Genomic DNA, 24,842 nt, shown 5'->3' on the forward strand with positions numbered 1-24,842 from the left:
CCATCCCTGGAGGTATTTAAAAGACGTTTCAATGTGGTGCTTAGAGATATGGTTTAGGAGTGACTTCACCGTGCTAGTTTAAGAGTTGGACTCGATCATCTTAGAGGTCTTTTCCAACCTAAACGATTTTATGATTCAATGGTTCTAGACATATATTAATGAGAGTTTGTTGTGAAAATTACTTCTCTGTTGTTTGAGTTATATGTATTTTATTAGGATGTTTCTGAAAAGCTAATTGTTTGAAGAAGAAAGCATAAGGAAAGACATAAGGGTAGCTAAAGAAGGATAATTTTTTCTTCAATATGTGTATGCTGAAAAACATCCTGATGCACCGTTAATAAAATTGTGAGACAGGATTTAGAAACTAAAGGATAAAGGAATATGCAGTAGGAAACATCGTTATATTATCCCTGATTCCATTATTAAAACCCATAATTCTGAGTCATGTATTTTAGCAGTTATTGCTATATATCCTTAACAAATATCTCCAGCAATGTACTGTCAAGAAATCTTAGCCCATACATAATGGACATAGTCTTTTTCTTTTATGTCTTCCAGACTGAAGTGGAAAGCAACTGTAGTCATTATAAATACTCCTGACTCATGGAAAACATAGTGTTTGAAATCTTCAGCATTGTTTACTCCTATTATTGTGTAGGAATACGTAAAAAATAATTATGTACCTTGCTGTACATATCAGCCAAAATCATCATAATGCAATGACTCACTGCAGCACACTTCTTGCCTTACAAACTCAGAGAAGTGATGGGTAAATTTGCACATGATGAGTACTGATGCTAAGGAGTATTCTAAAGGATAATCCCAATTGTCAGGACAGCTATTACCTGGAAACTAAAAACCAAGCAAACCCCCAAACCAACCAAACTAACAAAAAAACCCTTATAATTTTAAGCCATTGATTTTTATTTTCATCAAGCTGCCCAAGTTAATAGGATCATATACATACTAGCAAGAGCAGAGTCATGACGTGTAGAAGGTTCTTTTGTCTTGTCTCTTCTAGAAACCAGAACTGAAAGCTTGCTTCTGTTCCTTGTTCAACAAAGCATTTAAGACTGTGTTTCAGTTTAGAATTCTGTAGCGTTACTGACTTCAAAGAAATGGATGTATAAGCTTCTAGTTAAGTATGTGCTTAAATTCTTGGCTAGATTAGAGCCAGAATTTTCAGCACTTTACTGGATTAAACCTTTGAAAAATGAGATATTAACACATAGCATTTATGAGAAAAGGAAATGGAAGCAAGAAATTCCGTTACATTTTTTGTGTGCTTTCTTTTCCAAACAATCTTTCTGTCTGTTCTGTGTTAAATCTTTCTTACTCAGGTCTTAAAACGTAGTGCAGGCTGACTATTATCTTATGAAGATGAGCATTAAGAAGGAAAATTAGAGTAGGATGAAAGGGTGATAAAATTTCTGTAGTGAAAGTGAATAAAGACAAACTATAGGCAATAGCAAAAGAACACTAATAACCAGCACTGGGAAACGAGGCATTCTGTATTAATAAAGTCCTTTTCTTTTTAGTTTGAAATACCATTTCCTCAGCATTAGTAACAATAATAATGGTTCTCTTCACTGCCTGAGAATGCACACAGAACTTTTACAAGGATAATCACATGGTTTTATGAAGATGTCCTGCTGCTCCATTGCTGCAGTATTAAACTCAGTGGACCTTTTTCTAAAATACATAACCCTAACAGATGGGACAGAGCGGGCTGACTAAAAAAATGTAAAGGATATATGCTCAGCTAAAGAAAATAAATTCCCTTTGTTATTTATATATTTATGTGCATTCAAAGTAAAATAAAAATGGAAAATTACATTTAAATATATATTTCTTGAATTTTTGCATTTTCTTCTCTGTTTTTTAGTGAATGGACTATGTTATTCACATTTTGATTCTGGATATGTTTGCTTTTAAACCAATCACAACAAAGAGAGTTTCAGGAGACTGAAGCTATGTCAGAATAAGTAGATGTTTTATCACAGCTAGCATTTGCTTTCGGGACAGTTGTGGATCACAAAGGATGCTGCATTGTTCTCATAAATTTGGATTTCCTAAGTATCAGAGGGACTGCCTATATGGGCTCACTGTGCAAAATCAGAATTATTGAGAGAAATTGTTTTAAATGGTCTGTATAGGTAGTTACCTGGCATCTTCCTAACCTGGTAGATGCTAGGAAAAATTTTACATACTGAGTAAAATAACAAACAGTCATGATAGCTGCAGAGTTTTAGTCCCATCAGCAAGGCCTCTCAGAGTCTCTCTGAGATGTATAAATAACACAGAGAACTTTTTTTTTTTCTCTCAGGTTCTATACCTGGTTATATTGCTTGGATCCTATGTACTGTGCTGAACAGTTCTGAAGACTTCCAGCTAAGCCTTGAGATCTTAGTGTTCACAAGCCCAAGTGAAAGTGAATAAAGACCTCCAAATCTGGCCAGTGATGAAGAAGTGTTAAGTGGTTAATTATCAATGGAATGAACATTTTTATGTCACAGACTATCTAGTCTTTCATTTCAGAATGCTTCTCTGGTAGAATACTTGGAAGTGGCATGGCACACAATCTTCTCCCCTTCTTGACATGATACCCAGGTAACAGCTCTTGCAAATGTCATGTTCAGAATGAGAGGAAAAAATGCTTTCTCCCAGAGCTTTCGCTTAATTTCTTATGTTATTCTCTATTTACAGTTTCATAAAATAAAGTAGACCACCAGCTTAAGATATTCATACAAATTCAGTATCAAACGAGAGCTACACTAAGCAAAACCCGATGCCATGCCCTCCTCTGAGGTAGACCTTTTAACAGAGATTTCTTATAGCAGCTGTGTTTTGTGATTGCATTCCCATTCCTTCATTATTCTGAGATTAGTGAATTTGCAGCACTCTAATACTTAGTAAAAACAACAGCCTCCCTAGTATACAAATAATCAAGCACATCCCTGGCCTGCCTTCCAGGTGCCTTTTTCATGATTATGTAGCAGAGTGTATGCTATTTCTCAGAATCATGAGAGATGCTCAGTTCTGACTAAAGTCACAACACTAGAGAGCCTCAGAAAATGCTAATGCATTTCAGAGACTATGCTTGATGGCTATGGTCCCTGAACATGGTGACAGCTATTGTGCTGATACTTCCCATTCTCAAAGCCTGTCAAACCCAATTAAAAAAATGCATTCTGGTAATCCCTGTCCTTTGCAGTAACAGCTTGTTGTGGAGATACCTACCTTACCTTCTACCTGCCACAAATAATCCTTCTGTGTTTATTTTCTGTTCCCCTCCCCATATGTAGACATGCATGTACATACATAAATCTCCTAGAAAAAAGAAGACTACCTGCTTGCTCTGTCATCTGTGTCAATATTTCATTATGCATCTTATTTTTTTAATGTAAAGTTGTTAGGGTAATCACATAAAACTAGTGACCACATATTTTCCCTTGCTATCTTCCTTCCAAAGATTACCTGTTTTTAAAATGCATTCAGGCAACATATCAGGTTGTATGAGGCTTCCTAAAATGAGACATCTGATTTAGGTATCTATGTTATAATGTTCTTTTCCAAGTTTTCCAATATTCAGAAACTGGCTCTTCTGCAGGGTAATTTGGAACACCACAGATAAACTCCTGCTCTGTATTGCCTTCTGGAGGAGTCTGTCTCTCTCCATTGACCACAGAAGGAGACTAGGAAGATTGATCAATCATATTGAGCCTTAGATTAGTTAGCCTTTTCAATGTGATCACTGTCCTAATTTTGCTGAAATTAGTAGAATTTTGTAATCTCAGACTACAAGAAGCATTAAGACGTTGTTAAGGAAATCTATTCAGTTCTCTATACTTCAGTGAAATCCAGATTCCTAGGTGAGAAATGTATTTTTGTGTTTATTTTAATGAAATCTATGAAATATAAGATCCTGAAGATATTTTCTAAATGGGGACTTGCATACCTGTCAGATGAAATTTTTGATCTTCGTCTGTCTCATTCATTAATATATTTCCAGCTTGACTGTTTAAAGTCCCTTTATGCTGAAATTAGCCAAAAGAAAAGATTGTGCCACTACTCTTTGCAGTGACTACTAAGAATGTTTTTGACTTCTCTGGCTTCTGGTACAAATCTAGTGTGTAAAATTAGTTCTAAAATCAATAAATATTTTTATATACAGAGTAGCCAAAGGGACAAATACTGAATTTCTCCAATTTTGCTTTATTATGACTGCATTTGGAGAAGTTCTTAGAAGGAAAATCCATTGAGAAGTACTAAACACAAAGAAATTCCTTTTAACTCAAGAGATTTCTGTACCTTGAATAGTTGGAAACTGGGAAAGTAGGTGGTGGAAATAAAATGTATGCATATACACATGAATTCCGTTTGCTGCTTGAAGTGTCTACTTGCAGCATGAGGTGCTAGGAGGCAGCTGAATGAGTATTTGAATGAGCAATGGCAGTTAGATGTGTCTGAATTCTGCTATGAATTTAACACTGATGTTTACAGTATAAAATGTTTCTACAGACTCATTTGATAGATGTAGTTCCTTGCCTTGAAATTCAGTACTCCAGTATAAAACTCTGGATATACCAAGTTATGGTATGGTACAATCATAATTAAGATATCCAAGTTCTGTTCCAGAAAGAGTGAGAATCCAGAGTGGAAATTATAAGAATGTGGAATTAGATTCAATCTGTTAATGTGGCTTGTCTACAATTTTGTGTGTTTTGTGGATAACACAGGGTGTGTTAACAGTGTGTTAACTCATAAATATGTGCATATTCTACACTTAGCTTATGCTTGGTATTAACCTACATTTTTTTAGGCACTCTGCAAGGATCTTTCTTAAAATGTTAGAAAATGCAATTGAAGTAGCTAATGACAAAGAGTTTGAACATAGATTTGTTACAACTACTTTGTTTTCCATTTAGTATCTTGTGAAGTTGTCTTTTTCATTACTCTGCTATAGAAACTAAAGAGTAGAGCCAAGATCATATCAGGAAAGGAAAAGAATGAGTCATGATTCACCCAGCACAGCTCCTCTTTCCATACCAATTTTATTCGTGCATCTAAAGTTAGCAGGCACAATATGAAGTTTTATTCCAAACAAATTTTGAATAACATAATTTATTTGCTAATGATTACAGCTGAAATGGTAAAGAAATTATCTGGAAAATGTAAAAAGCCACTGGCAAAAAATTTGTCTTAAAAAGGGATATTCTTCTGGGTGATGAGAGAAACAAAAAGAAGTGGTGCCAACTGGCCGAGGAAAGTTTGGCCTGTACAACTAGGAAAAGTTTCAAATTAAAATGTACATATATATTAAAAAAAATTTAAGTTTTTAATTCTATGTGTACAATATTATTTCCTAGATATACCATACTTTGAAATCAACTGATTCCATATTTCTGAGAAAACCTGGATTCAATACAGACTAAAAAAACCCAAAACCAAACCAATTCTGAGTCAGTTAAGTAAATCATTGTTGGGCCTGCTGGCTTAAAACTGAAAGAAAAGAAAAAAACAATACCCCAAACCCGAATTTCTTTTTATTGATATAATGTCTCCTCTTTTCCCTTCCTTTTGTGAATGACTACTGATGGCTATATAAGGAGAACCTTGTTAAGCAGGAGAAACTCTCTATTTGTAGTCATCAGTAAACTTTAAACCACATCCAAGATTTATCTGCTAATGTTCTTGTGTTTCAGCCAAAAAAAAACCCAAAACAATAAATGAGTAGAAAGCTGGAGACATGAATTTCCATATCTGTTGAGTTGCTGGGATAGATGGCTGTTTAAAGCTAAATGATGATAAATTTACATAACTTTATTAGGGTATTGACATCAAAAAAATATTGAGAAAGAAAATTGGATGCAAATTCCTAAGAAACTTTTTGGATTAAAGAGCTATCATATCTGCATGTATTTCTTAGCAGTGAGTTCAACATGTCATACTTAATAATTCTGAATGAGATTCATCTAATATCTTTATTACACATCAGAGATAGCTGTCCAGAGACAACGGTAATCTTTAGAGACCAGGACATGATTCATATAATCCCAGAGAAAATATTTAAGTTAGGTCTAAGGAATGTCACCCTAAGAAGCCTTTTGATCTCCACTGGTTAGCAGATGTACATGTCTAAGGTGAATGAGAGGAATTCCATCAAATTTTTCACTATCATCTGAGGTGTATCATGGTATATCAAGCCTATTTCATATATATGAGCCAGATTTGATCACATGCCAAGATATCTCAAAGGATGACTTTCTGTGGGAGAAGGTAGGATTTTGTTTTAAGTTTAAGGTTGAAAAATAGTACAAAGCTTTACGAAACCTATTGTTTTCTATGCTGTCAAGAAGTTTATATTATTATAAATGCTGGTCAGAATATTGGTATCAGAGAAACTTGGTCATTAAAAATTGACACCACTAACCATTAACTTTACTGTGGAATTTTCAGTATTGTTCCCTGTGCACAGATTGGGTATTGGTGGAAATATTATGAAAAAATCATGTTCGAATGCCTGATTTGTAGGCAATACCTATTGCACTATCACAGATATGTGTTGACATGTCATAAAATATGCGATTAGACAAGCTTCTTGACCTGAACATTTTATTTTATTTTTTTCCAAGGGCAAGCTCAAACAAGAACAAATATAAAAACTTGAGAAAACATCACTGGTAAGCAAAGTTTAACAAAGATTATGGGTGATGAGATTAAAGAAGAGTACGAACCACTGTTAAAACAATCTTTTTGGTAAAGGATATTACAGTAAAGAGGGTATTTAGGTTAAGAAGTAAATGACAGTCTGAACATAGGAGGAAATGGTACCACGTTGTTACCATTTGTTTATTTTCAGCAAAAAAGTCAATATAGCTAGTGCCCTCTTTATGAATAGCAAAACTGTTTTGATTTTCCATTGATAAAGTTGAAAAGTTTGAGTGTGAATTCATTAGGTTTTTTAACAGGCATAACTTTCCCAGTCATAAAGTCCTCTAAGACTGAATATAAAGAAGGAAATTGATATGAAGGTAAGATAACACCATCATAAACATAGGAGGAAACAGTTATATCAAACTTATGTCACATAAGTTTGAATCAAGTGTCTTGTTGCAGGTCAGTATCTAGACCTCAGGAAATCACTTGCCAAATGCCACTGAGAAAAGCTCTGTTCAATTATACTTACTGATCGGCTTTTAGAAAAGATCAGCGTTAAAAGGGGGTCTCAAGGGAGTTCTCTAGCTCTGCTACTGCCCACTCTGTTATTTCTCACATGATCTTTATGACAGTTCTTACAGCAAACACCTCACATGAGAAACCTTTACGAAAGGTTCTGGCATTGAGTACCTTTGGAGACAAGAGTGCTTAGGGCCTATGAGAAAAATCTTACAGCTTGGAAATAAACCTTTGGCAGAAGAACAGAGCTCTTTCCCAGGCTAACAACTCTCCGGGGGTCTCTTTCACCCCTTTACATTCCATAGTTAAAATCTCCTTGGGGAAATTATGCAAATTAAATTCTGTGGGGCAGTAATTTTCATGTTTCAAAAAGTAGTAATAAAAGCCTCTCTGGACCTTTTGGATTTAGGACTAAAAATTTGAAGTAAGCTTTGTTACCAAGTAAACTAAAATAAGACTGGATATGTCTACTACTTACAGGCCAGCACGAATTTCATGCTGATTTTGGAACTGCTGAATATGGTACCTTGCTACCACTCTACATTTTGGATTTGTCATTATTTTTCATGAAGAAACAAAAACCAATTAAAAAGTTAGCAAATAAATAAAGGAAGACATGATATTGAAACTACTGGTTTAGGAATGCAGATTGCTTTGTTTTCTTCATATGTTCTAATAATGATGCATAGATAAAATCATGTAAAATTCACATTACATTTTGTCAGCTCTTTTTTTTCTTTGAACCAAATTGGTAAATGATAGTTTCTCATAGCTCTGTGATTTTAGGAAGTATTTTTTGAGACAGAGATTTTGAAAGCATATTTGAAATTACTTTTCTCTAATGAAAATCACAATTTCTCAAAAACTGCAGATACTTCCAGAAACCTTCTTCAAGTTGTTTTGGACAAACAGTGGGTGACAGGTAGAATTCTGAGCTGCAGCAGGTCACAGGAATAAAAGAAATACCTGAAAGACAAGGCCACTAATCCCTCTGTTCCTACTGTTTTTTGCTTACTGTGTATTAGAGTCTTTGGCCTTTTGCATGTTGGGAGGATTCTTGGGACTGTAACTTTTTGTTCATGTGCTTTCAGCTAAATCTAAGCTACAGAACTTGCACCTGATTTAATTTAGCTGATTAAGGCAGCAACAGAGGTTGGGAATATTCACTATAATAATGAAAATTGTAAAACGGTATTAATTTTCAACTAGCTTTTTATTCATTCTCAGAATTATCTTACTTATTCTTTAATATTCTACCACTTTTGAAATACTTTGCAATAGAGCTGGAGGAACAAATCTGTTAGTGGTTAGCTGAATATAAAAGGTAATATAATTTTCAGTAAACAGATACAGAAACAAGCAAATATTTTAGTAATGGAAAAGAAATAATGTGATTATTCAAAAAACATTTCAGCTGACCCACTCCCCAGAAATATTTAGTGTCATTTGGGTTTTCCTCTTTTGAACCTTCTTTTTGGTTGGTTGTTTTTTTGGTTTGTTTGTTTAGGTTTTTTTTTTTGTTTTGTTTTAATTATAACAATTACAGAAGTAGAATTTTATTCTGCAAGAAAGCCCAAATGACAAATTTGGAAAATGTAATACTTCAGTATTTCTTAAATGTAATATTTCATTTAAACAATTTCAAAATTTTATTTTTTGCAGTTTCCAACTTTTTCCTTTCTTGTCTTTTCAACTAAAGCTATTTGGGAAATTTGATCTAAAATGTACCCAAATTCTATTTTCAAAAATTTTCTATATGTTTAAAGAATTCCATCCACCGACATTGGGGGTTTTGTTTTGTTTTGGTTTGGTTTGGTTTTAATTCCTGTCATGTTTGCAGGCCCTAATTGTAATTATGGAAGAATTGTAAATATGAGAAGAATCTTTATGCTGTCCTGAAATTTTTAAATCATCTTCATTCACTGCTCAATCTATAATTCAGAGAGCAAGTTATGTATTTATTATAGCATATAGAAGACAGAAGTAGAGTTGATCCGAATCCCCTTGTGTTGTTAGATGAATAAAACAGAGGATACAGTCTTTAAACAGAATTGAGGAAAAGCACAGTCACTGCTGAAGCACGGTCCTGTCTTCCATCTCTTTCCAGGTCTCTTACTGCCTTCAGTGAATGGTGTTGAATGAACACTAAGTCCAAACTGAGTTTCAATAGGAAAGCCATTATCCATCTATTTTAAAAAATGAACCAAGTTCAGCTATCCTACTAGCCTCATAATAGTAATACCGATGTTTTATGAGGTGGAAAGTGATGCTGTTGTTGGCAAGATCTACCTAGAACTGAATTATTAGAATTACCAGATAAATGATAGTTTTCTTTCTTTTTAAGATATTGGCTAAAGAAGAAAAGCCCAATTTAATCAGTCTGATTTCAGCGCAGGATCAGGTATATAATTTTGTTTGATTTTATTCTTCTTTCACAGTCTGTGAAATGTAGATGTGGATGCAATAGTGCCTAAACCTAAACTCTCTCTGAATATGAAATTTCCAGTGAAATCTGTCAAAATGTTATGCAAGGAAAGCTTTTTATATTGATTGAATATGCCTGATTCTGAAGACTATGCATCCTTTTTCTCTTACGCTCAAATATTAAGCTCTCTGTAACATGCACTAGAGATTTATCCTTGTTAATCAATGGCTTTTTTATGTCCAGTAAATTTGGCATGTCTGTTCTAAAAATGTCATCCTTTCATCCTTTTATCCTGAAGCTGTAGCATAATCCTTGTTCAAAGCTAATAATGTTTTGCATACCACTTTGCTCCCTTCTCTTTTTGACAAGGAAGCCCCTTCTATTGTCCTGTTGCTCAGGTTTGTATCACAAATTGTTATTATCATTATTATTAATAAATGCAGCCTCCTGACAGCAGGGCTTAAATGACTCTGCTGATAACTATGTTGAATACGTAGTTTAGAATTAGCATTAGAAAGTTGTCATTCTAAAATGATGTTAGTATATTCTCTGTTGAAATATTTTAGTAGAAGAAATGGAATAATTTCATAAGGAAAGACAGAAAGAGTATCTATGTATGCTGCAGTTGTTCTTAGTATAGGTTTTGATTTTGTTTGTACAAGCATTTGCTTTTCAATGGTGAAAGCATAAATAGCATATTGTCCGTATAGTGCTGATTTAGTTTTAAATGGCACTTTACTGATCTAACACAGAGAAAGTGACTATGAAAAAAATGTGCATTCTTATTCAAAGAAAGTAGTGTCAAATTGCTGTGAGGGTATTCATACATGCAATAACCATTATAACCTATACTATTGTTCCACTTCGTATGAGCCAATTAGTCAGTCTAAATAAAATCTGCTTTGTATTCATGTTCTACTCATTTTATTTTACATTCATAACAAACAAATATGAATGAATCATTTAAATTCCTGTCTAATCCATTCTTTAGATATGTTATGAAGGGTCTCATTTCGTTTTTTATTACCCTGAATTTTCATTTGATCTGCTTAAGCATTGTAAGATAAGTATCTATTTTAATAATCACAAAAAATACATTTCAACTTCATTTTATAGTATTCTGTTTGCTGCTTTGAGGTAATTTCTTTAACATTAATGACATGTTTTCTTCCATGTATTATGCTTCCCTTGCATACCATCTTGGGATAATTTTGTTTCCATCTTACTGAAAAATGTATTGGGGGACTTTGATATAGTTTCATACAAATGACATATATAAAGTTTGCACAATAGGTGTCAACTCAATTTCTTTATTTAGGCTGAGGAAATAAGTAATTATACAAAGGGAAAATAGTTCAATTTGTCCACACTGCATTCCAATTTAATTAAGCTTCAACATCTGAAACAGAGTAGAATTCTGGGGAATGTATTAACAATTGCAAAAAACCCAGAAAATCTTTCCTGTAAAGACAGAGGATAGTAATCAGGAAATTTTCTATACCTCAGAAATCTAGACATACCTTTCTATCTACCAATTTTTAAACTGTCACAGGCTGTGAGTTGTCTAAATGATTTGTACAGGAATACACATGCAACTGAAGTTAAGTATCAGCTGAACTGGGATTGCACTGTATCACAATTTAAATTACTGCAAGTACATATCATTCAAATTTGCCATAGGAAAGTGTTTCAGCTAGTTAAAATGAAAAGGAATCAAAGACTGAACTGAATCAATCCTCAAACAAAATGATAAGTCAAAATTAAAGCATACCTCATAAAAAATTCTCAAATATATTACTCTGGGTCAGTGAAAGCTTTTTCTTTAAATATTTTTAAAATATTTAATCTGAATTTCAAAGTAGCAGGTTCCCAAATGAAAATTCAGAACATTTTAAACCACATATGCTACAAGACTGTATGTCTAATATTCTAGCTAATAAAGAATATGTTTTTTTGAGAAATACTGCTAAGTGCCAAATATATAGATCTTCATCTAGTGGTCCATCTGAAGGACAATACAGTACTACCTAAAGTGCACTGGATTTTGTACAAAATACAATCTCTACTAGACTGGGGTTTTTTGTTTGTAAAGAAACACTGTTCAACAGAAGTTCTAAATTTTTTAGAGTATTTTCTCCCTTCATCTTTTCTGAAATAATTTAGTCTTCTTCCTGTGCATCCCTGGGTATATTCTGCACTGCCTTGTCAATGGACCGTGGTCCTTCATGGAAAATCCTGCCCCAGTCAGGCATAGCGTGGGTAGATGAAGGGACGGATTTGAGGAACTTTCTTGCTTCACACGCCTTCCACTAAGTTACCTGGCCTCAAAGTACAGCCAGGTGCCCTGCAAATATACTTATTTCCTCCCAACCTGACCCTGTGGCTGCAGTTGCTTCCCGCGTATCTCTGGCCTCAGACACTCCCCTTCTGTCAAGGCTTCCTTCACCTTTTTCTGTCTTTGCAAAAGTCCTTGGCATGCCCGTACCAGGGATGACAGAACAGAGACAGGAACATCCTGTGGTTGCATTATGCATGGACTTTGAAGGAGCTGGAAATTCAGGACATGGGGTGTGGGGATAGGCAGCTCCACGACAACGACCGAGCCTTGTGCCCTTGAGGCATGAGAAGGCATGTGGCCAGAGGACAAAGGAAGAAGTAATGAGCTGCTGAGGAGGAGTAAACAGGATGGAGGCCAGGAAGGCATGTCGCGTGATCAGGGGAACCGGCCAATCCGCTAGAGCATAGACGCGCGTGAACACAAGGCTGTAACCTATCAGTGAGCTGCTGATAGCGCGTGGACCACTTGAGTTTTGTATAAAAGGAGGAGTTACACCATAATAAAGGGTCTTTGGTTGCATGCCTGCCAGAGTCCATGCCCTCAATCCCCACAATGGGGCTTTTAAGGGCAGCTGTGCCATGTCTGGGAGGAGGAACTGTGACTCCCTTCTCATGAAAGCCAGTGCTAAATGTAGAACAAATGCAGCATATGGGTATTTTTGAACAGATAATTCCTAATTATAATTGCCTACCTATATTTAGAAACATATAGATATATATGCATGTATGCACATATTTAATACTCCATCTTTCCTGTTGGCTACTTTGGTTCACTTTGCCTTTTGCCTGACAATGTCTGTAGCACATTCTGCTTTCAGTCTCACTTGAACTACTTTTCATTTGCTGAGCACACTTTATCCTCCTTAAATTCTTTCTTCTTTATGCTTCTCTCTTCAGACCGTCCTTCCTGCTTTCAGATTTAAAGCCCACATCAGCTTTCTCTTGAAACATTATGCTGATATTTATCTCCTGTTAAGTTACATGTGAATTTTGTTGTAGAGTTGCTGAGTTAATTAATATATGTAAAGCACTTTTGTGCTCTGTTCGATCTACTTGAATCCTAAAGGGATATGGCACGCCAGTTTCCAAAGCTAGTGCACACAGGAAACCTGATATTAACCTCCAACCACCTTGTATTCTACAACTTAAAAGACATAGAATATAACTTTAAGGCACTGTGCATAATGAGTGTGAATAACCAATCTACACGGCTGGTAGCTTTAGAGACCCTATACCTGAGATATGTGTGATGTTGGTCGGATCACTGAAATATTACTAAGTTGCTCCCAAAACACCTTTTAAAGGAAACAGACTTGTTCCTTGTATAGTGATTCATTCTTTATACTTCTCTTGACATCTTCTTTTAAATACTTGTGTCTGTGCACTCTGTCAATGATTTTAAGTTTTACATAACCTATGAATAGCTTACACTACACTGAAACTCTGTTTTGGGTTTTGAAGTGAGTTGTGAGACATGCATAGACCTTCCTGTGCATTGCAATATTTAAAGCATTTGTAATGCTTATGCAAATTTAATTGAGGTGATTCACTGCTTAACTGAATCCTCAGGACAAAATTTAGTACCTATGCTCACTACATTGTGTATGAGGAGAGTAAGCACTTCAGAATGGGTTTCTCAGTGATCTGTTGAGTTGGAAGCTGATAAAGCTAAATTAAATGCAAGAGGGGTTAGGGTTCAGTTGCTTTCCTGGGTGCAGAATGCAAGAATTGAAGTAATCTCTCACTATGGATGCTTTTCACCACTCAGAATCCTCGGTTGTGAATGCTATCCTTGTGCATGGTACAAAACCCAGGTTTTCCTGGGTTGTTTCTTTTGACAGCACCCAGGTAAAGAAGCCTGGTTTAGATGGAAGATATGAACTTCAGGCACAAGTATATAATGGGTCTATTCAGCTGGTGAAAATCTAAAATACTTATCATAGTCCAGTAGTCTGGCTAAGTACTAGTAAGAAAGGATCATTATGTATTTTATTAGCAGAGCTGTTTTGCAAGAGGTATTAAGAAAGCCTCACCTCAAAATACCTAATAATCCAGTGGTTCAAACATTTCATGAGGCTGTGTCGTGGTTTAACCCTAGCCGGCAACTAAGCACCGCACAGCTGCTCGTTCATTCCCCTCTGGTAGGATGGGGGAGAGAATCAGAAGGGTAAAAGTGAGAAAACTTATGGGTTGAGATAAAGACAGTTTAATCACTAAAGCAAAAGCTGCCCACGCAAGCAAAGCAAAATAAGGAATTTATTCACTACTTCCCATTGGCAGCCATGTGTTCAGCCATCTCCAGGAAAGCACGGCTTCATCATGCATAACGGTTACTTGGGAAGACAAATGCCATCACTATGAACGTCCCCCCCTTCCTTCTTCCCCCAGCTTTATTTGCTAAGCATGATGTCATATGGTATGGAATATCTCTTTGGTCAGTTGGGGTCAGCTGTCCCAGCTGTGTCCTCTCCCAACTTCTTGTGCACCCCCAGCCTACTCTTTGGCAGGGTGGTGTTTGAAGCAGAAAATGCCTTGACTGTGTGTAAGCACTGCTCAGCAGTAACTAAAACATCCCTGAATTATCAACACTGTTTTCAGCAGAAATCCAAAACATAGCCCCATAAGAAAATTAACTCTATCCCAGCCAAAACCAGCACAGGCTGTCTGCCACTCAACTCACATCCCTGCATCATGCTCATGATTTACTTCCTCCCTCATGACATACTTCCTCCTATGTTCTCTTCTGCTCTACAACTACACTGTTTTACATCTGCTCTGAACACTTTAAAAGTACAGGTCTCTGTTGATCACTGCTCTTCCAGTTCCTTGGGAATCTGGAGGCTGACTTCAGAGTTTTTAAGGTTTCCTTAAGTTTAAGGTCACTGCTAGGTAGCTTTGGTCTTACAAAAGAATCTCACTGGCTAAGTAAAGGCACAGAATTAAGCAACAAACATTTAGAGAAAAAGGCAATAATCAGACTAGGGACTGTAGCTCTGATAGCTAAAGTTTGTGTGATTCCTTTTGAAAAAGTTTGTAAAGACCTATCACTTCCCAGTCAGGGGAAGATAAGAGAAACAAATTGTGTGTTTTCTTATGCATATGCTCTTTCCTTGACCTTGTTGACATTAATGGAAAGGGGTAAGTTGGTTTCCAAATTCATTATCTCCTTCATTTTGGCCTACAGAGAAATCTCTGCAGTAAAGGAACAACACCTTGTGTTTGCAGATTTTGGCATTTCTATCATTCCTATTTGCAATTTGTTATTTTTATCCAAATATACATTTTACATTGTAGTAAATTTTTAACATGTGAAACAAAGCATTAGAGGGAAGAGTGTGCTTCATTATTAAATCCTCAAAGGCTTTCCAGTTGCTTTCTGTGTTTTCATAATAAGATAAAGCTCTTCTTTAAAAAGTGCCAGGGAAATTAGGCAATTTAAACAAATACATTTTAATCTGCATAGTGTGTGATTTCTCAGCAGTAGCTTCCTTTTGGAATGTTCATAGTTTTAATTTAATATTTGTGTCTGAACAGTGACAAGATCATTTCCCTTCTCCTCTCCTTGTCTTGCCCTGTCTCCTGTCATTTCTTCTCTCATTGAATCTAATGACAAGTAGTTTCCTGGCTTCAGTGGGATCAGAACTTGTTTCCTAAATTTAAATAGAATACGGAAATACACAAAGCATTTACAGTGCTGGAAGAAAATTGACTTGGTGCTCCAAGTATACCTGTTTTACATTTCCATGAATGGTTGCTCTATCAGTTCCAAAAATAATACAGAATTATTTTAGTCCTGAAGAGGAGGATAGATACAAAGTCAGAGATGTCACGCCAGTTGAAAGGATGCCGTGGAGGTCATCTTTGTCTGAGCTTCAATGGCAGGAAAAAGTTCGTAAGATTACAGCATCCTGAGTCCCAACATCCAGAAACAAGACCCAGAGACAGTCCAGAAACAAGACCACAGCAGATGTTTATATTCTGGTCCCTAAGCTGTGTGCAAACCTCAGTGGTTTGCTTGCTGTTGGGATGGGGGGAAATTCTATTTTTTTTTGGAAGGAAAACTACATGTATTAAAAAGTATATTTATGAAAGTCAATTTATAAAACTGTATGAAAAACACTTTTTTTAAACTACTGCCTGGTTCTTCCTTCTGTTCCTCCTGCCAGCTTTCCAGTTAAATATGTATTTGAACATAAAGAACAGTTTGGCCGTGAGTAACACCATCTTTGGAATAAGTAGAACTAAAAGGTAGAATTTCAGGAATGCTGTTAAATGCAAAAGCTGTGTCAAGCCTGCAAGTTTCTTTCCTGGAATAGGATAAAAATTGGCAGCATTCACATCACTCTGGAGAATCACTGTCTGTCAGAATATCACCCCAGCCTAAGGGTGTTGCATAACCCTCTTCAGAGAAAACTTGTTTTTCCAAAACTGCTTGGCTGACTGGTGATGATTTCTATTCTAAAGATATGCAAGTCTTTTACATAGTCATGAAACAGAGGAAAGATCCTTCCATCCATTTGATTTCAGAGTGCAACTGCCATCTGCTTCAGCTCCATCTTTATGCAAAGATATTTTTCTCCTCTTGTTGATCCATTAAATAAATTTTGCATTTCAGAAAGGGAACAACACAAAGGCCACCCACAAGAAAGAAACATAACAAGTGCAGAAGTCAGGGATTTTTTTTTCTTTTCTAACAGCTTTAAATCTGGATGATTTTTTAATGAGAAACTGAGTAAATGTGTGGAGATTAGTGCAGTGAAAACAAGACCACTTTTAATATTAGAGGAAATGAACAAGGGAAAACCCTCTTATTGGTCAAGGAACTTTTCACATGCTGAGGAATTAAAAATATGATTTTTATCTTTAACGATAGCTTAAGCTATTCTGTCAAGTTGCAAAAAAAATTACTCAGATAAAAACGAATTTTAAAGTGAGTCAGATGCCGCAATAGAGATGATTCAGAAAATAGTACTTCCTCACACAAGTCTTCCAGTAAATGAAATGTTATTAAATATTTTACTACATATGGCCAAGTCTATTGAGAGTGGCTTTCGGTCCTTGTCAGCCATGTGCCGTGTTCTAAAAAAGAAATACAAATTGTCAAAGTACACTTACATACACGTAATAATAGACCTTTTGAATATAAATATTAATATGATGTAAGGACATGCAATTAAATTTAATTTGGTACATTTTTATATTAAAAAATGACCTTTTAATCAAATTTGGAAATAAGTTTGCAGAAAACAAAAAGCTTTTAGCGTTAGTGCAACATTAATAGTAACCCTATTCAATTGTTTTTCTAAAGAATTGTGTGTTTGTATACAATCCTGTTGCTCACACTTAAAAAATACCTTTAAAATGCTTTAATATATGAAATTAATGAATTCTATAAATTATTCTATGATTCTGTCCTTAATGGATAGGTGCTTCAACAGCATCTGTTTTACATATTTCCCTGGCCACATGGTCTTTTTTTATGCATCCTTGTGATATGGCTTTGAACAAGTAAAAGACTCTAATGGCCTGGATTGTAAAAGCAGCATGTTAGTGTCTTCATGCCTTTTGGACTAGATTCTTGAAAGGTAATGCATTCTTTCTTCATGACACTATGAACTTCTGTAAGGATTACCAAAAACTATGTAATTTACATTACATTTCAAATATCCAATCTTTCTTAGAGGTCTTTGAAGGGAGAAAGTAGAAAATTAAAAGATAGTTTCTTTTACTTGTTGGTCAAGCAGAACACAAGTGCTCCAGTGTGAAAAATTAAACTCATGTTGTCTTATCTATTCTTCTATTTTTCAGTTTAGAGCCCTCTGTATTTTCTAAATATGTTGGAAGTTTTAATCCCTGTTCTGATATAAAAATGTCTGATTGAGGAGAATACATGAAGAGACCTTATTTTTTACACTCCATTATACAACAGCCTCAGTTTCAAGGGAACATTATGTTCTTCTGATAAAAATTTCTCAAACAACTCAGCATGTTTAAGATGTTTAAAGTGAAATTACTTAAATCTGTTTTGCTGTCTTTGGAAACACTGCATTTTGTTACTGGAAGGCTGAAAAATTGAATTGCGAATCAATAAAATGAAAAACAATAGATGTAAATAATATCACATACTGCAAATTCTAATCTGACAAATGTCAGATTAAATGATCATGTTTATTCTGAGAATGGAATGGTACTGCATATGGCCTCATTTTTCTAGAAAACTTACACATGTGCTTATCTGTAAGTTACCCCTGTGGGTTTATCAAATCCCATCTGTGTACACAGCAAACATTTATCCTATTGAAAGGCAGGGTTATGTTTTTATGCTGTTTCATTTTTTAACGCATCAGGACTTGCAAGGAGGAAAACACAACTGGGATGACTGTTTCCACACTGAAGTTCTTCTGCATGGCCTCTGTTTCTCAACTTCTCTGAATTTACTTCATTTACAGTGTTCCTTGCATGTGTGCAGAAATATCTATATTTTGGAAAACTGTCTATATGATGACAAGTGGAACAGCACCAGCGGAAGAGATCTGAGATATGTGTACATAAGCAAATGATGTTGTTCAGTTGGAATGGATTTATGCACTGTAATAGTTGGTGCTGAGAACCTGATGTCCACACTGTTGTTATTTCTGAGAGTATACTTCAGGCTGACTTTAGTGCGGTCTTATGGGCTGAACGACTGACAACAGTCAGAGTGCATTAGGCATAAGGAATCCAGCTGATGCACTCTGAGAATGCTGCACAATGTGAACCAAACAGCATTTAAGTGGATTCAACTTGAAGATTCACTTCTGAAGTGCACTTCTGATTTGAACTAGGAAAAATGAATAATGTAGATGCAAAGAGTCCTGATTTCAGAACATTACGACATTTCTAAGGCATAGGACACCAGTTTAAAATCATTGCCCTGAATCACAGTATAAAGAATATTTAAAACCTGGTTACCTACAACTTTTAGGTGAACTATTGTTCATTCTAAGATAGGGCTGTCTGGGGCATACCTTGTCAAAAAGATAAATAACAAAACAAATCTACTGCAAATAGCAATTTTATCATGTTTATTTCTGACTTGCATGGGGAAAGCTATCAATGCCTAGGAAAAATATGTTCCTAGGAAGCTCAGGTTTTTGTTTTGTTAGAGGTTTTGTTTGGTTTTTTTTTTTTTTTTTTCCCAAAGAACTTTCAGCATACTACAGACACACTGAACTTTCAATTTTTAAATTTTAGACCCAATAAAGGTAGAAAACCAGCAGCATTATTAGAATTCTCTTGTGGGTAGCACCATGTTCTGTTCATCAATCTGCTATGCCCATTTTCTTAGCCCTCACTGGGAAATTAAATAATCCTGACTGACAACTGACACATTAATTGCCTTTGAGGGAGCACACCTTTAAAAAGCAGTAATTTAAAGTCTTCTGCTTTGGTGGAAGAACCAATTTGCAGCATCATCAGTCAGGGTTTTGACATGTAACTTTGCACTTGCCATTTTGTTAATAAAGAATCACACTTGAATCCTGAGAGAGTGTTTCCCTAAAGAGAAACTTAGATGTCTTTGTGAAATTAAGATGACTTTGATAGGGACATGTAATGAATGTTTAAATGAGTTATTAACCTTTCATGACTTCAGTGAGTGTTACTGCAAGACAATTCATCATTATATTGTCATAAACTGCAAAAAGGTGAATATCAATCACAGTAAGATTCATTTCTTTAAAAGTTTCTTTCTTTCTAGTTTTGTGCATAACAAAACCAGGTTCTTGTGTATCTAATATTTAATAAGCTGCATGAAAAGAGAATATGTTGATAATAACTCTTAAGATATATAAGTAAACAAATGTGAAATTAAAAAAAATTCCTCCAGCAATTAATATTTTCAAATATTTAATTCAGTTCAAATTTTCACATGTATGTTGTTTATTAAGAATAGTTATATCATGTTCCTTTCCATCAAAGATAGTCTATGTATGTACATCAGTTTATCAGAAAACAACTTTCCTTTTTCCCACCCTATGCAAAATATCAATGAAATGGAAAATTTTAGAAATTCTAAAATTCAAAATGGTCATATTCAAATACATGTTACATTTTCAATGCTTTAAGCTTCTATTTTTTTAGATGGGTTGGGTGCATTCAAAAGTCACTTTTCAGGATAAAACCTTTTTTTTTAAATTTATTTATTTGTTGTTTCTGTTTGTTTGTTTTCATAAGCCTAGTTTCCTCGCAAGGTAGTTTTGATGAATTTTCTTTTTACCTTCCTATTTAAAAAAATGTTTTGATTACTTTGCGGCTTGGAAAACAGAAAAAGCTATCATGTAAATTCCTTTCAGGAAGTACAGTCTTTCATGAAAAAAATCTACACTTACCAATAAACTTGTTTTCAGTGCAGCTTTTAAGTCTATTTAGAATAGGAGTTAATAGGAGGCAAATGATTACTCTTTAATAGTTTGTAAAGCATGTCATGTCTTTAGATCCTCTGTTGACATATCTGCAGTTCTATTAAATCAGATATGTTCTTCTTTACAAAGGAACAATTGTATCTCACAACAGTAAGAATGCCTGTTTCTGGGGCAAGATATACACATTCTTTAATTCTCTTTACATAGGTGGAAAAGTGTCTTGAGTCAATAGTTTATTTTAATGACTAAAAAAGAATCACTCAATACTAAGAAATCTTTATATTAAATTATAATGAATAATAAGGTATTATAAAATTCCTTATTTCTTCATTTTCAAAAGAATATTTTTTAAAAAGGTGAGAAATTGCTAATACTTTGAGGTTACTAAAGGCAGTTTCATTTAGAAATACACTAAGTATATAGGGAAACAAATAATGGAAAAAGTAACAACTCATGCAAAACAAAATGTTGGGAATGAAGACTTTAAACAATAACATGAAGGAGTATCTAGGACTGGAAATGCACTGTTTTGGGGAGGTGACACTTGTTCTCCAAGATCTGTAAATTATTATACACAGTACGAAACTGGAATTGAACAAAGGTATGAGATAATTATGCACAACAGGAGCTATATGTCCATTTGACACAATTCTGTGACAATTACAAAAAGAATGCTGCCCTTTCCTGTAATGTATTTGCTCTTGTTATTTGTCATTTTTGTCATCATGTCAGCAATTTCAAATTTGAAAGTTAAATCATGGCAAATTGTCACAGTGGTAGTTCATGCAGTGTTAGAACTACATTTATGTGATTGTTTTAGTAAATGGCTCATTGGAAAAATATTTTCTGCTCAGCTGAAAGTTTTGCTACAGGGACTAAAGCATATGAATCTGAAATACAAATTCAGGTTATTCACATGTAAAAATTGACCTTTACCTGATATATTCTTAACAAGAATGTTCACTAAGTTGACTATGAACTGGAAGTTTGTGTGTGTTTCATTTTATTATTACCATTGACAATAAAATTGTCAATTGTTAATTGTCAACGCAGCTTCACTTCATTTAAGATATTTAAAATTTAATTTAGCAAAAAGATAAAATTCACATAAGTAAAAAAAACCCAAAAAACAACTTCCATTTTCTAGAAATTATTTGCTTAAAAAATGATCATATAAATTTATGATGTGCAATGATCTTATATTTGTTATGTCCTGTTTATTTTAAAGCAACACATAAGAATAAGAAAAAGCAATATTTCTGCCTGACTTTTAATAGGTGTTTTTCTACAAAGTTATTGTGAATGCATACAAAAGCTACCCTAGAAATACTGAAGAAGTTTTAGTTCGTAATCTGTTATGTCTGGGATCATCATCAGAGATATGAAAACTCCAGGGAATTGTGTCATCTCTACTGTTTGCACCTGTGGCACAAAGGAAATAAAAAGTTTTATCACAGATATGCACATTTGCATATTCAAGATATTTTTGATATTACAGTCATCTGGCTCCACCCAGAACTCAAAGGCTATTGTTATATCATCATACTCAAAAAGCCTGTCACAATGTTGTCAAAAGTAATCCAATTTTCTTTTTTTTTTTCTTAGCTGTTCCAAACTGTAATTAACTTTCATATGAAATGGAGATTCAGTCTTATTTTAAGAGATCTTCATACTTGATAATGTGCAGAAAGGTTAAGCCACTGCATTAGTACAGAAGAAAAAAAAGGGTTAGAAAACATAGGTGAACACTGAACCATTAAGCTTGTTACGGCAGTAGACACAGGATCACTTCCGGCCCATGGGTGTAACCAACAAAAGGGCAACCCTTGTTTTTCTGAAACCAGTATCTAGTTACCTCAACATGATTTCTGAAAGTGGGAAGCATCTAACATCTCTAATGTAGAGTTTCAGAGTAAGATTTCTAAAAAATCACAAAAAATATTTGTGTTTTTTGCCTTGCTAATTGGCCAAGTCATTAGTAAAACAGTGTTTTCTTATCCAGTCTACAAGGAGTTGTCAGAGCTAAGACACACTGACTGCTGGCTCAACCTGAGTGTATTGGGAAAGGGGCTTGTATGCGAGAATGCCTGCTGCATGCAAGGAGCCTGGGAAAGGAGGGAAGAGTGTGCACATGTGCTTATGTGTGCACAAGAGTGGCAGTTCTGGAGCCATAACTTTCTTTCAAGCATGTTCTTAATTACACGGGAGGATACCACTTCCACAGAAGGTTTCTTTTTCTCACTGTGTGGGAGAAATTTGCTAGAAGCTTGAATTTAGCTTCTACAGGGAACAGGAATCTGCTGGTTCTTAGCACTTGAACACTTGCTTTTGCAGTTTAAATAATACATTTTCAAGATAGCTCTTTTTGATGTACTCTCAAATAGATAAGTAATAACATTTTTGGGGCCCCAACTCCACTTGTTGGTTAAAAATGCCAGCCTGCTTAGTTGTTCTTGGTGGAGGGAATAGGCAAACAGGAAAGCCTAGCTTCTTTGCTTCCTTGGATGCCTGGTTCACTAGACAGATGAGAGGAAATTCTCTTTATAGTTTGCTGCCAACTCTCCTCCTGCTGGAGGATGGAGGACTCTTTATACTGCAGATGAAAGCACATGCTGTTGCACAGATGCATCAAACTCAGAATTTCTGTTTATAGAGATGCTGTGAGTTTTCACTCCATTGCTCACAAGACTCAGAAAAATGAAAGGCAGTGACTCTTGTTAAAGGGAGAAAGTTGGAGTGGCCTTTGGGTGGTTTGACAGTGTCGTGTTGGAGTAATTCATGGGTTAAATACTTTTCTCACAATAATTTACTGCACAAGACAGTGGTTAAGAATTTGGAACTTCCTATCTCTAGGACATCTCTGGGATATCTCTGCACAGAATGAGCTCTGCTCTCTTATGCTGAAGTAGATATAAAGAAAATGATAGCGTAAATTAACTCAGCAGATTTTCATTTGAGAAGAAAGCTACACTAATTCTTTCCTGTTCTATGAGACTTATTTTCATATGCTTTACTTCCTTCTCCCACACTCTCCATTTTCCTGTATTTAGTATTTTCATTTGAAATAAAACACAGAGCAGGAGGCAGAATCTTACTTCATTGGTATTGGTGCAACTTCAGCAAAATTGTACAACAAAAATTTGGTCCAATGACTCTGAGAAACTTTCATTAAATGAGAGCTTGCCCTGTAGCACATTTGCAAGCTGTTCAGACTTCTGCTAAGTTAATCAATCTCCATAACAAGAACCTAGTTTTGTGGAATGCCTCAGGCCCTCTGATTCTGTGTTGGTTTCTATAGGGCAAATCTCAGGTTTGGCCAACTATTTCAGAGGAAATATCTTGTTTGCTAAGAATGTATCCACAACAGCATATTAAGAAGTCCTGACATCTTTGTCTGTGCTAAGAAAAAAATCATTTCCTGTTCCTTGGAGTAAAATGTTTTCTTAATTCTTTCAAAAAAAACACTCTGTTTCCAAGGCACCCCAAGTCATTTCAGCTATGCCCCTGTACACCTAGAATTTTGCACCTGCCTCATTTTGTTGAAAGAATGATATTTCAAAGGAGATTTTGATAAAAATTATTCTGAAGTTAAGTGGAATCTAGAAACATATATAGGCTTGATTTCTGCAAAGAAGAAATCCTGAAGACCACAGAAATATAGAACTAAAAACAAAATGGGGAAAGAAAATCCTGAGCTGGCTTGTCCATGTTTAAGTGAACTGTATTTGTCACAGATCCTTGCCGTTCTCTTTTGTGAAACTGAAGACAAAAGTAAAAAAAAAATCATGTGGTCTTGAACAGTTTGTTCCTTGATGTATGGGAAGCTTAATTTCTGGTCCACAATTTAGTGACTTCAGAGAAATTCTAGCCATACGGCTGAGCAAAATGGAAGTAACATTTTATTAGGAATTCAGCTGTTCAGAATAAGGAAACTTCAGGTATAACGTGTTAAGTTATCTTTCCAAGTTGGAAGTACATAGTCTTAAAGGAGCAAAGAGTGGACTGTTGCAAAGTAATATGCTCTATTTGATATGCTACGGGAGTCTTGCAACAGAACTGAAGTAATTCTAACAGCAGACATTACCCCTTGATTTTTCTAGTCACTGATGAAAATGTGTCATGTTTGAAGAAGATGGAAGTATAATTAAAGTTATATGATTCCACTGGCATGGCTTTGTTGCTGCCTGTACTGAGACCTGCTCTCAGTTTAAGATAAACGCTTTTATCTTACTTCAACATGAGGTCCCTGATATGCTGATTTTTTTCTCAGATCTCTTCCAGTTCTATTAATGCAGAAATCACTCTTTTTTTCTTTTTTTTTACTTTCTTCTTTCTTAACTTTTTCTTTTTTCTTTTTTCTTTTTCTTTTTTCTTTTTCTTTTTTCTTTCTTTTTATTTTTCTTTTCTCTTTTTTCTTTCTTTTCTTTCTTCCTTCCTCCTTTTTTCTTCTTTCTTCTTTCTTCTTTCTATCTTATCTTTTTTCCCTCTTTTTCTTCCTC

The sequence above is a fragment of the Pygoscelis adeliae genome, unplaced genomic scaffold (assembly GCF_000699105.1).
Source record: "Pygoscelis adeliae isolate BGI_AS28 unplaced genomic scaffold, ASM69910v1 Scaffold12, whole genome shotgun sequence".
NCBI lineage: Eukaryota > Metazoa > Chordata > Aves > Sphenisciformes > Spheniscidae > Pygoscelis > Pygoscelis adeliae.